Below are 14,256 nucleotides of genomic sequence, written 5' to 3'. Positions count from 1 at the left end.
CTAGAACGAACAGCATACAGGTGGTAACATTTTTATTAAGGATCCTGTTTTATTCTCACTGTGAAATTGCCATTCTTTTATTTCAAATTAAAAAGTTCTAGTGAAATAACCGGCGACAAAATTGGTAACAATATATGGATATTAAAGAAAGGCGGGGTTAGGTTGGTGTGTTGGTTGGTTTTGGTTTCGGTTTTTGGGGGGTGGGGGGTTGTGTGTTTGGGTTGTTGTTTGGGGTTTTTTGGTGTGGTTTTTTTTTTGTTTTTTTTTTTTAATTCCTTTATATTTCATTTTAAATCAAACATCAGACTTTGCCCTTTCATTTTCCTTCAAACTATTTCCCCCAGATTACTAATCATTCTTACAAAACTAGGATAAATGGCTTCCAGGTGTTTTTTTTTTTTCCTTTGTTCGCCTGCCACACTGCAAAGAAAAGTGAAAATGCTGTTTGTTTGTTTGTTTGTTTGTTTGTTAATTTGTTTTAAAATACTTCACAATCACAAACTTTGTTAATAATTTAGTGCTGTAATAGAAATTATGATGGCAAAGAGAGGCCTGCTGTTGGCAGGAGCTCTGTGAGTAGTCCCCAAGTTCTGACTTTGTGCCGATCTTTGCTCTCCAAGGAATTTAATTTTGGATATCAGCTTACCCCCACTTTCTGCATGGGGATTTCTCTTTTCAGCAGCCACCACAGACAGTCTGCTGCCTTTCAAAGCCAGCTGCATCTTAAATTTGTGGGCTGCGGGCAGAGGCTGTCCATAATCTCCCTTTCCTGGTTTCCTGCTGGAGAGCTGGTTCAGCACATCCCCTCCAAAATCCATCTCTCCCAGAAGACGCAGCATCGCAGCAGTTTTTGCCAGGAAGGGGCAATGGCAGGAAACTCATTTATCTCTGCATCCTGCAGCCCTGCCGAGGGGTGGGTTCAGCTCCGTTCAGGCTGCCAAAGGTCTTCTCTGCAAAGCAAACCCCTGGCTGCCAGTCCTGCACCTCCAGCTTCTTTGTAAAAACATGGGGCTTGGCTGATGGAAATAAAGTGACATTTGCAGCCCTCTGCAACACCTCTCCCTATAGCTCAGCCTCACATTCCAGCGGTTGGGCTGTACTGCTGAGTGTCCTGTGTTGGGGAGTCACAGAATCACAGAATGGTTTGGGTTGAAAGGAACCTTAAACACCATCCATCATCACCCCTGCCACCCCCTGCCATCGGCAGGGACAGCTTTCACTGTCCCAGGCTGCTCCAAGCCCTGTCCAGCCTGGCCTTGGGCACTGCCAGGGATCCAGGGGCAGCCACAGCTGCTCTGGGCACCCTGTGCCAGGGCCTCAACACCCTCCCAGACACCAATTCCTTCCCAGGATCCCAGCTGTGCCTGCCCTCTGGCACTGGGAGCCATTCCCTGGGTGCTGTCCCTGGGTGCCTTGTCCCCAGTCCCTCTGCAGCTCTCCTGGAGCCCCTTCAGGCCCTGGCAGGGGCTCGGAGCTCTCCCTGGAGCCTTCTCTTGTGCAGCTGAGCAGCCCCAGCTGTGCCAGGCTGGCTCCAGAGCAGAGGGGCTCCAGCCCTGGCAGCATCTCCGTGGCCTCCTCTGCGCTGGCTGCAGCAGCTCCAGGTCCTTGTGCTGTTGGAGACAGGGCTGGAGCAGCTCTGCAGGTGGGCTCTCAGCTGAGCACAGGGGCACAGGGGCAGGATCCCCCCTGCCCGGCTGCCCACGCTGCGGGATCAGCCCTGGGCATCGAGCCCGGTTGTTAACGCAGCACGGATCCGCGTATTCCCACCACTGATCCACAAATTCCTGCTTTTCATGGAGCACGTGATTGAGAAGACTGGCTTCAGGTAGACCAAAACAGGCGGGCTGGATGAAGGGGAGATAGCTGTGGGTTAGCAATCCTGGAAGGCAAATCCGATGCAAACCTTTGATCTGCAGCGATACCTTTTCACAGGGCATAGCGTAACTTCTCTGGAAAGTTGCGGAAGTTTTTTGGTTTTTGTTTCTTTCTGGGGGGGGGGGGGGGGGGGGGGGGGGGGGTGTGGAAACCGCCGAAGTCAACAGTAATTTGCTTTGACATTTGTTCCCGGCACTTCCCACCCCCTGCTTGGAAACCTGCCTGTTTGGCCACGGGGAAGCGCGTCCCGTGGGTGGGCCGGGCCGGGGCGGGCCGGGGGCGGCCCCGCGGGGATCCCAGGGCCGGTGCGGCGGAACAGCCCCAGAGCTGCGCCCGACATGGACTGCGGAGTCATCACCTCCAAGACCGTGCTGCTGCTGCTGAGCCTCGCCTTCTGGGTACCGCGGGGGACGGGGGCTCTGGCAGGGGGGCACGCTGCTGCGGGACGTGCCCGCGATCCCGGGGTTCCCGCAGCGAGCCGGGCGTTGAGCTTAGCTGTGTGCAGGTGACTCGTACATTTCTGTAGCAACCCCCGGCTGCGGATTTTTAACGGGCGAGGAGATCTAGGGAACGAGGAGATTTAGGGGGTTGAGTCTTTAAGAAAACAAAATAAGGTCGGACCTTGTTATTTCCGTTTGTTTGTTTGGTTTTGTTTTGGTTTTCTTTGTTTTTGTTTTTTTTTTTTTTTTTCTTTGTGGCGTGTTTTTAATTTGCCCTGTTTTTTAGTAGTGTTTTTAATTAAAGCAGTCTACAACCGCGTTTTGCGATCGGAAGCAAATGGGGCCGCATGGTTGGGGGCATTGTACAAGGGCTCTGCTCCGTATTTGGGGCGAGGAGACTTTTTGGGGAGGAAAACTGCTGAGAACTTTGTTCCAGCTATGTCCTTGGCACAGTTACGGCTTTCCAAATCACTTCCGCGATAATTATTTACAAGCAAGTGAAAAAAATGAGGGTGGTTTGTATACTTTTTAGCCTAACCCGCGCTGGTTTGGGGGTGTCGGCACCAGAGGTTCGTGGCACGGCTGCCCCGTGACAGTGACAGCGGGGCCTGGGGCTCCTGGCTGTTCCCAAGAGCTGGGGATTGCTCTGGTATCCAGGCTCGGGCATTCCCCCCGCGTGGGGAAGTTTGGAAAACCCCCACCACCACCTTGGCACTTGTGTGCTGCCGCCAGGGAAGGGCTCCTCTCAAACCTCGTGTGCTGTCGGTGCCGTGGGTTGGGGGCTCATGGCTGCTTTGTGGCACCTGGGTGTTTTCCAGAAGGGGTTTTGCCAGGGATACCTCCGGAGACAACGAGCTGCTCCGACCGGGCTGGGGTTCAGCGTGGCAGCGCCTCTTGCTCTGGGTGTAACAGTGGCTCTTCCTCAAGGGAAGAACCAGAGTTTTACAAAGAGAGACGTGAGGAGAGAAAAAATAATGCAGAAGAAGGAATACTGGTCAAATTAATCCCTGGGGCCTTGTGGGGTGTGGTGCCGTTTTGTGAAAACATGGCTGGCTGCTGGCTGTGGTGAGGAGCTCGTCCCCTCCGTCCTGTGCCTCCTTTATGGAGGCCCGGCACAATTTATTGCTGCGTGTGCTCCACGTAACTCCGGAGCCACTGGCACAAGGGGAGCTGCGGGCCGAGTCACGGCTGCACACCAGGTAACGTGATCTCCAAGCCGTGTCTGCTTGGTTTGCGACGATTTTATTTTATTTTAAGTAGCCACAGAGAAACATTGCAGCATCCCTCTGTCTGCATGTGGGAAGCCCCTGAGCCTCGGATCTGATGTACCTCAGGTTAGCATCATTGCTTGGCTTTTTGAAAATTGAACAACAGCCTTACATCCTCGTAGAAACGTCGCTGGTGCTTGTTCTTCTGCTCTAAGCGTGATTGGTCATCTGCATCCATGGGCTGGCAGTAGCCATCCTTCTGCATGTCTGTGGCCTCTGAATTTGGGGTGGCCCAGACCAGCCCTTTTGGGTTGTTTTTTATCCCAGTAAGAGCAGCGCAGCCCAGTACCTGTGGCGTTTAGATGTTGCTGCCACCATTATGTGTGGTAACCACATTCCAACAGAACTGCAGAACCTGGAATTCTGGTTTTAGGAGGGTGGAGATGGAGAGACTGATTCTTTTATGCTCCTTCAGAACTTTTCTAACAGTCAGGGCTCTGTAAGTACAAGGCTCCGGATGATTGTGAAAACACAGGATTTGCAAAGAACATTAGAGCCCTTCTCCGAGGAGTAATTCGTGTCCAGACATTCCATGCTGCAGATCTGTCCCAGCTTGGAAGTGATTATGGAAAATAATTCACCACCTGCATAGTCAGCAGATGGAGCAGATGTGGTTCTTCGACAGAAGTTATTACTTAAGGACATCCTAAAAAGGCAAAAAATCCTCTTTTGGATTTCTGATCGTTATCGTGCAGAGTGAAGGAAGTCAGATCTTCCACAATGACAAATCGGAGTTTCATAAATGAGGTGAAAAAACTGCTTTTCTCCTGAGCACCAGGCTCAGCATTGTACTTGCAGGTCATTCTCTGGGTGAGAGATCGATGCATAACTCCCCACAAAAACTCAGTGATTAAAGATTATTTTAATCATAAGGTTACCGGGTGGTGCTTCAGGCTGTGGGAGTTCTTCCCACCTCCTGTTCTGCTCTTTAGCACCTTAATTATGTGTAAGTGTGTGGTGGTTTTGGCAAGTGGGTGTTGGGCTTCTCTAGCTGAAGAGTGGGGATGCAGGTTTATCTCACAGGACCTAAAAGAGGCAGAGGAAGGGTCAGAGCAGACTGGGATGTTCTTGGCAATGTCTTTTGAGGGCACTGAGCTGGGTGGGATGTGATGATGCTCTTTTTGAAGGAGAGAGGCAAAATGCTGGGATTGAGTTCCTGGTCCCAAGGAAGAAACTGAGACTCTTAAAACTAGATGGAAGCTTTGTACTCTCCAATATTTCTGTATAATGTGCAGTAAACACCTTTCCAGGTTGCATTTGACCTCAAAGCATCCACCATCTTGCCCCTGCTCATCTTCAGCTTCGTTGTCACTAAACAGGTCTCTTCTTTCAGAGGGGGTTTGGCATCCACTGGTGGTCCTGGGGACTCGGAGTTGGATTTCCATCATCCTCGTGGGTCCCCTCCAACTCAGGATATTCTGATTCATCACCAAAGGGCTGACTTAGGCGTTCCTGCGGTGAAAATTGTGTTTGTCCGGATTTCCCATTCACTTTTAAGCAGAGGTGGGCACTTCCTCAGCTTCCTTGCTTTACATGCCCAACAGAGAAGCATAAGGACAAGTGACTGCCCCGGAGGGCTTTAGCAGGGATTTGAGAGAGCAGCATTTGATCTGCTGACAAGAAGTGCAGCCCCCTGCCATGGGCGGGAACATCTTCCACTACACCAGGTTGCTCGAGGAATCACAATATTGCTGTTGTTCACTTTAAATAATTTTTAGTAATTTGGAGGTATAAACTTACCCACAAGGAAAATTCCCGCGTGCGCGAATGGTTTGGAGTCACTCATGCCAGTAATGAGTTCTTTGGGAATGCTTACGCTGAAGCCTGAGTCAGAGAGAAATTTGGGTACTTTTAATTGAATAGCAAAGATTACCTGGAAGAAGGGAAGGAGAAGGTGATGGGTTCCTTGGGAGTTAGAGGGAGATGGGGTGATTTTTAAAGTCCCTTCCAACCGCAGCCATTCTGTGATTCTGTGATTTGTTTCTGAATGGTGAGAGAAGAGCAGCCACATGATGCAGAGTGATCACAGGATGGGGCTGATGCCTGGGCTGGGCACTTTGGCGTGATCCTGTTGAGCATGCCTGGAAAGGGTAAACTTCCTCCTTGTTTTAAATTACTCTGCCCAAGATCAGGAAGCGGAACTGAACGCACTTTCAGGAAAATGGGCTTTGCTGTGTTGCGTAGGGGCCTCAAGGACTAAATTAAAATAAAGATTGTGCAGTGTGGTCAGCACAGAGGAAGTGGTGGGAGAGTGATGCAGATTCGGAGGAACAACCTCAGCCAGACTGTCCCCAGCGGTCCCTGTGGCTGTGAAAGGACCTGCCAGATGTATATCCATCCCTAAAGGCACTTTGATCTCTTCGAAGGTCTCCCAGCGTGCAGATCGGAGTTTTGATATTGACAGGCTGAGAAGGTGGGGGTGATCAGCCTGAAGATGAGGAAGTTGTGTGGGGACCATGTGATAGCCTTCCAGACTCTGATGGGAAACCAAAGCAGGATTCTTCATACGGAGCTTTAGTGAAGGGAGAATGGCTTCACACTGAAAAGAGAGGACGTTTAGGCTGGGTATTGGGAAGGAATTGTTACCATGAGGGTGGTGAGGCACTGGCATAGGTTGCCCAGAGAAGCGGAAATGTTCCGGGCCAGGCTGGACTGGGCTTGGAGCAATCTGGGATAGTGGAAGTTGTCCCTGCCCATGGCAGGGGATGGAGATGGACTTTACAGGCCCTCCCAACCAAAACCATTCTGGATTTCTGTGATCCCATGTTGTGGAAGTGCCTGTGGTAGTTACAACAGCTCAAGAGGTTCCATTTTGGTACCTCTTCAGCGAGGTTTAGGATTAGCTCTGCTGTGATTTAGGTGCACCTTGGTTCAGTTGCAGGCACTGGTGTCTGAGCCTGGAACAGCTGATTGAGAAATTGGGGTGGTTCCGAAGGCAAATATTGAACTACGGGGTGTTTTGTGTCCAACAAACAGGCTGCTCGGATCCAGAACAGCCTGGCACTGGCTGATAAATCGATCCGTGCCCCGCTGAAGTTACACTCCCTGCCAGCTCATGCCCTGCAGTCTGTGTATTCGGGGAGAATGCAAGTGAAAGTTGGGGTTCTGACAAGTGAAAATGGGGGTTTTGCTTTCTCCTCCTCCTGGTCCTGTTGCCTCTGTGGTTGTGATTAACAGCAGCACCCTAGCCCCAAGGCAGGGGTTTAAGCATTGGAAGTCGTAGGAATTGGGGCAGGATTCCTTGCTTTGTGCTGCTGTACAGTGTCTCTGTGAGGACATCCCACCATTTCTGCTTTGTAGGGTACGTGCTGGCTTTTAGGGATGGGAAAATAACCTTGGAATTAGGCTTGGGGAACAGAAGAAGACATCCTAAAACAACTCTTAAGGCGGACATTTACCTAATATAGCTTGAAAACAAGCCCACTACACCCAGAATCCCCTCTGAGTGTGTGGTTTTGCAGCACGTAAAAACTGCAAGAAGATGTCGGGGTAGGTTTGGGATTTTTTTTTTTCTCCTGAAAGAGAGACATAGGTTTTCAGAGCCCTTTGGCAGCTGCTCATTGTTTCCATTTGAGGAAGAAAAGGAAAAAGCAAGCGCTTCCCACCCTACCCAGCAAGCAGCCCTGAGGTGTGTTTTGAAGGCAGGCTGAAACATGCCCTGCAGTTGTACATCCCAGGTGAATATTCAGGTGTAACTGACTTTGATGAGTCTGCTGTGGTGTAAGTTGGCTCAGAATAGTTGTCTGGGTTCTGTCCCACCTCTGTAGCTCATGTGAGGAAACTGTGCTTTGAAGGTTTTAGTTTGAGGGTAATGACTGGCGTGAGGTTGGCAGGAATTCTCTGCTGGAGCTGCTGGTGCTGCTGGAATCAAGGGCAGCCTGGTCGGAGCTCGCAGCTTTGGTGCTTTTTGCTTCAATCCAAAGCCAACTTGCTGAGTTCAGCGTTGTTTATTATTTTGTAAATCGGTGTTTTCACGGTGGTAGGATCTGAGGGAACACAGCAAGTTTGTGTACTAACAGGAGATCCCATCCTGCTGCAGCCAGTCCAGAGGAGGCCAGAGAACAGAGCCAGAGAACACAAGTGTGGCAATACCTGATTTGTCATTTAGAGAAATGAATACCATAACAAGGGTAGGAAATGGTAACTGGAGCCGGAAGGTCCCTTCCAGCTGACAGAGTTTTAAATCCAGGATGGCAAAAGGGAGAGAAGAATGTGCACGAGGGTGGGAGGTGCTGAGTTGGGGTCCCTCTCATTGCTGGGAGAAACCAGCTTTGCCTTGGGCCAGGGGAGACCCTCAGGTCTGGGAAGTGCCTGGTCCATGTGGGCCAAGGGGAGTTTTAAACTGAGGATGAAGTGAGGAAAGCCTTCCCAAAAGTGCTCAGTGCCTTTCTTTTCCCCTAAAGTCAGTAGAAAACCAGTTGGCTCCCTGAAAACTAAGTAGTGCAGCAGCCAGGGGGGACTTGAAACTCCGGTAGTGAATGGGAAGAATAAATCTTGTAGTACAATAAATCAGCAAGGGAGCCAGATAGTGATTCCCTTTGCCATACAAGCTGGCTGTTGGGTAATAAAATACATTATTTATGGAGGAAATGTGCAGATACTTTCAGGCAGAAGATTTACCTGTCAAGGTAAATCAAAAACACTTCTTGTATGCAGAAAAAAAGCCAAAAAAACAAACAAAGACATGGAGACTTCTCTGTTAAGGGAAGGATGGGCAGCTGTAACTGAGACCTGTGTTGCTGGGGGCTGATTCTAAATATGAGAGGAATGAGGGCAGCACAGTAGTAATAATTATAATTGGCAAAGTAATGACTGAAGGTAACATATCCCACTCTGTCCACTGAAACTGCTGAAAAGGTGACAGCATCCCAGTGAATGTAGGTGTTGGATGGCAAGGCAAAACAAAATCAGGTGTTGAACTGGGTGAGAAGCCTTGGCTATGCAAAGATACTGGTGAAAAAAGGGGTGAGTTGAGCCTTAAAATTAACTCAGACAGCTCTATGAGCTGGCTGTCTAATGATGAATTGAGAGGCAGCAGTTCAGAAAGGGTTTGTGTGGATATTCACAGTTCTTCCAGTTTGTATTCGCAGTAGTTTGCTGTAGAAGACAAGTGCTCTTACTGTGACATGAAAAATGGTATTATTTATCATACCTGTCTTTGCCCATAAAATGTTAACTATATAGTCCAGCCAGCCTGAGTTTTGTGCTCTGGTCCCTGGGAAAGTCCCACTGGGCAAAGGAGAAATGTCTTTAAGTCTCATAGCCTCAATTTTTACTGTATAGAGGCTGCGTCTCGCTGGGCACATGGGGTGAATTTGGAATTCACCCTGTTCTTAAGCTTCTGCTTTTAACGCTACAGCTTTGTTACTTTGTATTTTTAATTTTCCAGCCTTTTAAAAAGGAAGTCTCATACCAGTTTACAGCAACAGACCGAGTCCTAGAATCAACACTCCGAAGTGGGCGGATGCTGGGAGAAACCTTTTTTAAAAGTACCCCCAATCCTCCAGCCGGCAGACGCTGCCTTTTAACATCATAGCTGGTGGTTTGGCGCCTTTGCTGCACCTTATCTGGGCTTGGCAGGGGACAAAGGAGGCTGTGCTGATAACTGTGAACGAACACTAACCTCTGTTCTCAGCCATCACATAAGGTTGGCTTAGGAAAACAGAGAAGTAAAGGTGGAAAAGCACCTGTTCTGCCTCACTGATAGAAAAAGGAAGGTGCATATATATATATATATATAAAATTTGCATGTATTTCAGAGCAGTGGTATAGGGGAAGCTTTAAGCAGCCCCTTCTATGTCTGTGATTAGGTGGCATGAAGTATTTGCATGGCTATAAGCCTCCTGAAAAGGGTAGGGGCTTATGATCATCAGCATATAAAAACAGTGCAACACAAAATAAGAGGGTTTTTGTATTTAAAAAAATTGATAAAATTATTGTTTTCCAGCAGCTGTCCTGCTCTGCATCAGTGAGACAGTCCAGGCTCCTGTTTCATGGGCAGGATTGAATATTCACGGCACTGTGTGTGTGTGTTACGTGACTGAGAGTCCCCCCGTTGTGTTTGTACTCTGTGCACCTGCTTCCCCGGCTCAGCTAAGCGTGGAAGAGCCGGGTGAGCCCAGGCCCTGCCCAAACCTCAGCCTGGGAAAATCTGGTGACTGTCACAGCTTGGCTTTCTTCTCACTCAGCCCCAGTGAGTTCGCTTTTTCACGCTCAGATAGTTTTTCTGCTTTCTCTCAGGGGCGTGGGACATGAAAAATTGAGTGATTCTGGCATTAGGTCCTGGAAGGGTGCGAGCCGTGGTGGGTGAGGCAGCAGAGGCGGCTGCAGCTCTGTTGCCCAGCTGTGAAATGGGGTTTTCTCATAAAATTTCCTTTCGCCTCATCTTGTCACCTTATCTTAAGGAAGTTGTCACTGTAAAGAACCAGCAGCAGTTTCCCAGGGCTGCGTGAGTCAGCTGGGGCTGCGTGGGGACGACAGGGCTGGGTGTTGTTGGTGTCTCAGGGGAGGTGGTGCTCCTTGAGTCACTCTCCGGCTGCCCGTGCCAGGGTTTGTGCCCTGCGTCGCCTGAGCCTGCTGAGCGCTGGACCTGGCTGAAAGTGAGCTGCCAAGCAGGAGGTGAAAAAAGTGTGAAGAACAATGGCCATTCGTAGTGTGACTTTCTTGGTGTAATTCTAGCATCCTTGTGTATCATTTTAGATGGGCTTGAGAAGGTGATGGACTAATTGTTAAAAAGGAGGCATTTGATGTATTCCGCCTCAAAAGTAATAGCTCAAACTGGCCTTTCTGTTTGTGAGACTGCTTTTTTTTCTTGAGATCCAGCAGGCACCTAATCAGACATACTTTGAGATCCATCTTTTGCAATGCAAAGGACTTCTGCTTCTAGAAAAGCACATCTTAATACATCTTCATCTTAGACCTAGGAATGGGCTCTAGGTTTTGTGATGTTGGGGTGAAAAAATCCTTCCACTGAATTTTGAATTTGCCTTAATTCTGAAGAGGCTTAAGGGAAGAGTTCTGATTGAAGTTCTGAAATATTTTTCATCTTTGCTTTTCCCAAAACTTTTCCCTGGAAGTCACCTGCAAAAATCAGGGAAGAGATCATTAGCTGTGATGCCTTCTATTCCTGAGTGACCCTGCTCTTCAGATTTTAGGATTCTTCCCACTGAGTTAAAAATCATGAGGGAGGTTGTGACAGTATCTGCAGGGCAAAATGTCATCTTCTTTAAGTCTTTTCCCAAAGACTTCTGGTTTTGCCTCATTACACTTCCTTTTTCTGCTTGGAAGCAGAAGTTTGGAAATTTTAATAAACTTCTTGCTGGTTGTGTTTTGTCTCTGACCAGGAACGAGGCAGTCCTGAGTATTGCAATAAAACCCACTGTGAAAGTGCTTTATATTTAGCCTTCTGATTTTGTCTTGCAGTCGTGGAGCTTTGCTGGTCCTGGCTTTAGGGGCCTTCTGCAAATTGGCTTCATAATTTATTTATTTTTTTCTTAATTTGTGGCAGCCTTTTACTTGCAGCAGGCTTTTTCTTGGCTCCCTGCAGCTGGTTGGTCTTTAGCATATGCCCTGTCCCGCTTCCTTTGTGTTGTATTTTGAGCACACTGGAAATGGATGGAAAATGAAGTATGGATGAAAAATGAAGAATGTTGTTCTGCTGTGATGGAGAGGGACTTTGGACAAGACACTGGAGTGACAGGGTAGCAGGGGGGATGGCTTCCCACTGCTAGAGGGCAGGGTGAGATGGGATATTGGGAAGGAATTGTTCCCTGTGACGGTGGTGAGGCCCTGGCACAACTTTGCTTGCTTCTCCATGATTGTCCTTGCCCAGATGATGCTGTTTCAGAACACAGAATAGGTGGACACACACATGCATCCAACCTTCCAGGCCAGAAATACAGGATACACTTTTTGAGTCATGCACCTTCATTCTTTTTGTGCCACTGAAGGCAAAGGAGGATGGAGGCGACGTGTCCCCACCTCCACCTTTACTGCTGCTGCCATTCCAAGGACTTCTCCTGTCCTGCTTTCAGTTCAGGAACAAAATGCTGGAGACGAAGGTGAGGTTGCTCCTCCTCAACACCTGACTCCTGTGGTGAAGCGAGAAGGCAGCGGCACCCTTTGAGATAAAGTGGTCTCATCCTTTCTCTGCATCCCTAAAAAGGGGTGGCAGGAAAAAGCCATGGTCACCCTACACCTGCAGACAAGGGAAATAGGAAAGAGAGGAAAAACGAAAGGAAGCTTTAGGAACTGCTTTAATCATTAGCATATCTGAAAAGCCAGTGCATGTGGAGAAGAAAAACAAAGCCTGTTGACAATTGGTGATGATCCTATTCCTTTTCCTGATATCCCACTTTGTAGGGGACCTGCTATATCTGAGCCCCAGTGCAGCAGGATCTTTCAGGTCATGTGCTAAATGTCTGGCTTCTTTTCACTTGGTTCACTTCATTCACTTGGTGCATCTGACCCCAGTAATTCTGGAGTACAGACAGCATTCAGGAATGCAAGATTATGGGATGGGAGCTGTCTGAAACTAAGGATGTCCCTGCATTTGGAGGTAATTGAAGGGCAGGCAGCAGACCTGGCTGGAGGGGAAAGAGCCAAACAAGGTAAAGGAATTAGCAAGTCCTAGCTCCAGCCTGAGGAGTGTTTGATTTAATTAAAACGTACAGTGCTGGGGAAGTAACAAACTGCTCCAAGGCTGTGTGATGAAATCCTGCTGTGACCTGTTGAAAACAAACCGGCTGGTTTCCTTGAAGTTTCCAGAATGTGAATATGGACAGTGCTTCATTTTCCTTGCACTGCAGGATTACAGAGGGTGGATGAGCCATCCTGACTCTTGAGAGAATTTTTTTCTGCTATCGGTGAGGTTTGGCAGAGCATGGCTGAGTCTTTTGGTATTATTTCCAGGGCCGTACCCAGTCCAGTGGGTAAAAGTCTTTGGTCTCCAGGACAACTGCCACTGGTGCACTCTACCTTGGCCTCAGTCAGCAAAACATCCTTCTGGAGAGAGATGATTTTAGAGGTTGAAGAAATCTGTTTCCTTCAGGAAAAGGAGGCACTCTGTTTCACTAAGACTAGTTACATTTATGCCTGCCTTAGTGGTTTATGCTGTTGTGAGAGTGCAAAGGTTGAGTTTTTCTCAAAAAAAAAAAAAAAAAAACAAACACACCAACCAACCCCAAACCAGCAACTGACTGTGGTGATCTGATTCCTGCCAGTGCAGCCTTGGGTGGGATGCAGTCGACCCTGGATAGACAGTGTGAATTTGGCATTCTGCAGAGACACTGATGCAGCTCTACAGCCTCCAGCCTTTCAGCTCAGCTCCAGTGGTGCCTTAGTAGCAGGGAAGCGATTTTTGTCTTCTCTGGGTTCAAGTTTGAATGCGTAGCTAGATTAGGTAATAGTTTCAGATGCAGTGTTTTTTTCATCCAGTTCTTTTCACATAGCAGCCATAACTTCTAAAATCACTATTAGAAAACAATCCCTGATTAGTTTCCAGGTCAGAGGCTTAATAAATATCTGCTAATCGCTTTTCCCTACTGCATTTCAGGCGGCAGCTGCGGGCCTCAGCTATGTTGGGGCGTACGTCATCAACACCTACAAGAGCTACGACAACTTTCTGCAGGACAAGTACGCCCTGCTGCCAGCGGTGATCATTATTTGCGTGGCGGTGGTGATGTTCATCATCGGGCTGATCGGCTGCTGCGCCACCTTCCGCGAGTCCCGGGTCGGCCTGGGGCTGGTGAGTGCGTGTCCTGTGCCTTCCCCTGGCAGGGGGAGTGCTAGGCTGGACCTCAGGAGGTGGATCAGAGTAAAAGGTTGTTGTGATTCACGCTGCTGGAGCGCGGCTTGTTTGTGCGAGTCACCTACAGCTCTGATTCGCCTCAGCTGGCTCAGTGAAGATGAGCGCGGGGAAGCGGCAAGTTTTGAGGAGTGTGGTGGTGAAGGAACAGGAGGAAATACAAGTTTCTAAGGAAGCAAACCACAGTATATTAGTTTTCCTGCTGATTTTAGTCCTCTGAGTGCTGAAAGTATGCCTCGACTGCTCATAGAATTACTTTTAAAAATCCAGAAAGGTTCCCTTAGAGTAACTTCATGCCCCAGGTCATGCCCGGAAGGCAGTGTGAGCCCACCAGGCAGTGCACAATGTACAGCTGCCGGTTTATCTGTGCACTCTCCCCTTTGTCATCCACCTCGTGAAGTGTTCCACAGGCTCTTCACACAGGTCATGTCATGCCAGTGTTCAGGATCAGGCACAGAGCCTATGGAGCCACAGTCACCATCCCAGCCGATTACACACGGTAATCCCCGAAAGGTCTGCGTTGGAAAGGACCTTAAAGCTCCTCCGGTTCCAACCCCTTTTCCATGGGCAGGGACAGCTTCCACTAGACCAACCAATACAACCATGTTGCTCTAAACTCTGTGCAACCTGGCCTTGAACAATTCCAGGGGGAGGCAGCCACAGCTTTTTCTACTCTAAATTATTTTCCGGGAACTATTTTGATTGGAGAGGCAATAAGAGATAACGATCGCTTACTGCTGTAAATGAATGTGAAGTGTATTGTGCAGTTGAATTCAAGATTCTCTCTCACTGTCTCTCTTTTTTATTTTCAGTTCTTGGCCATTATCCTGGTTATCTTCATTGCAGAGGTGTCCGCTTTTGTCCTGGG

The sequence above is a fragment of the Hirundo rustica genome, chromosome Z (assembly GCF_015227805.2).
Source record: "Hirundo rustica isolate bHirRus1 chromosome Z, bHirRus1.pri.v3, whole genome shotgun sequence".
Lineage (NCBI taxonomy): Eukaryota > Metazoa > Chordata > Aves > Passeriformes > Hirundinidae > Hirundo > Hirundo rustica.
The sequence above is the reverse complement of the archived record's forward strand: the minus strand, read 5'-3'. Positions refer to the sequence as shown.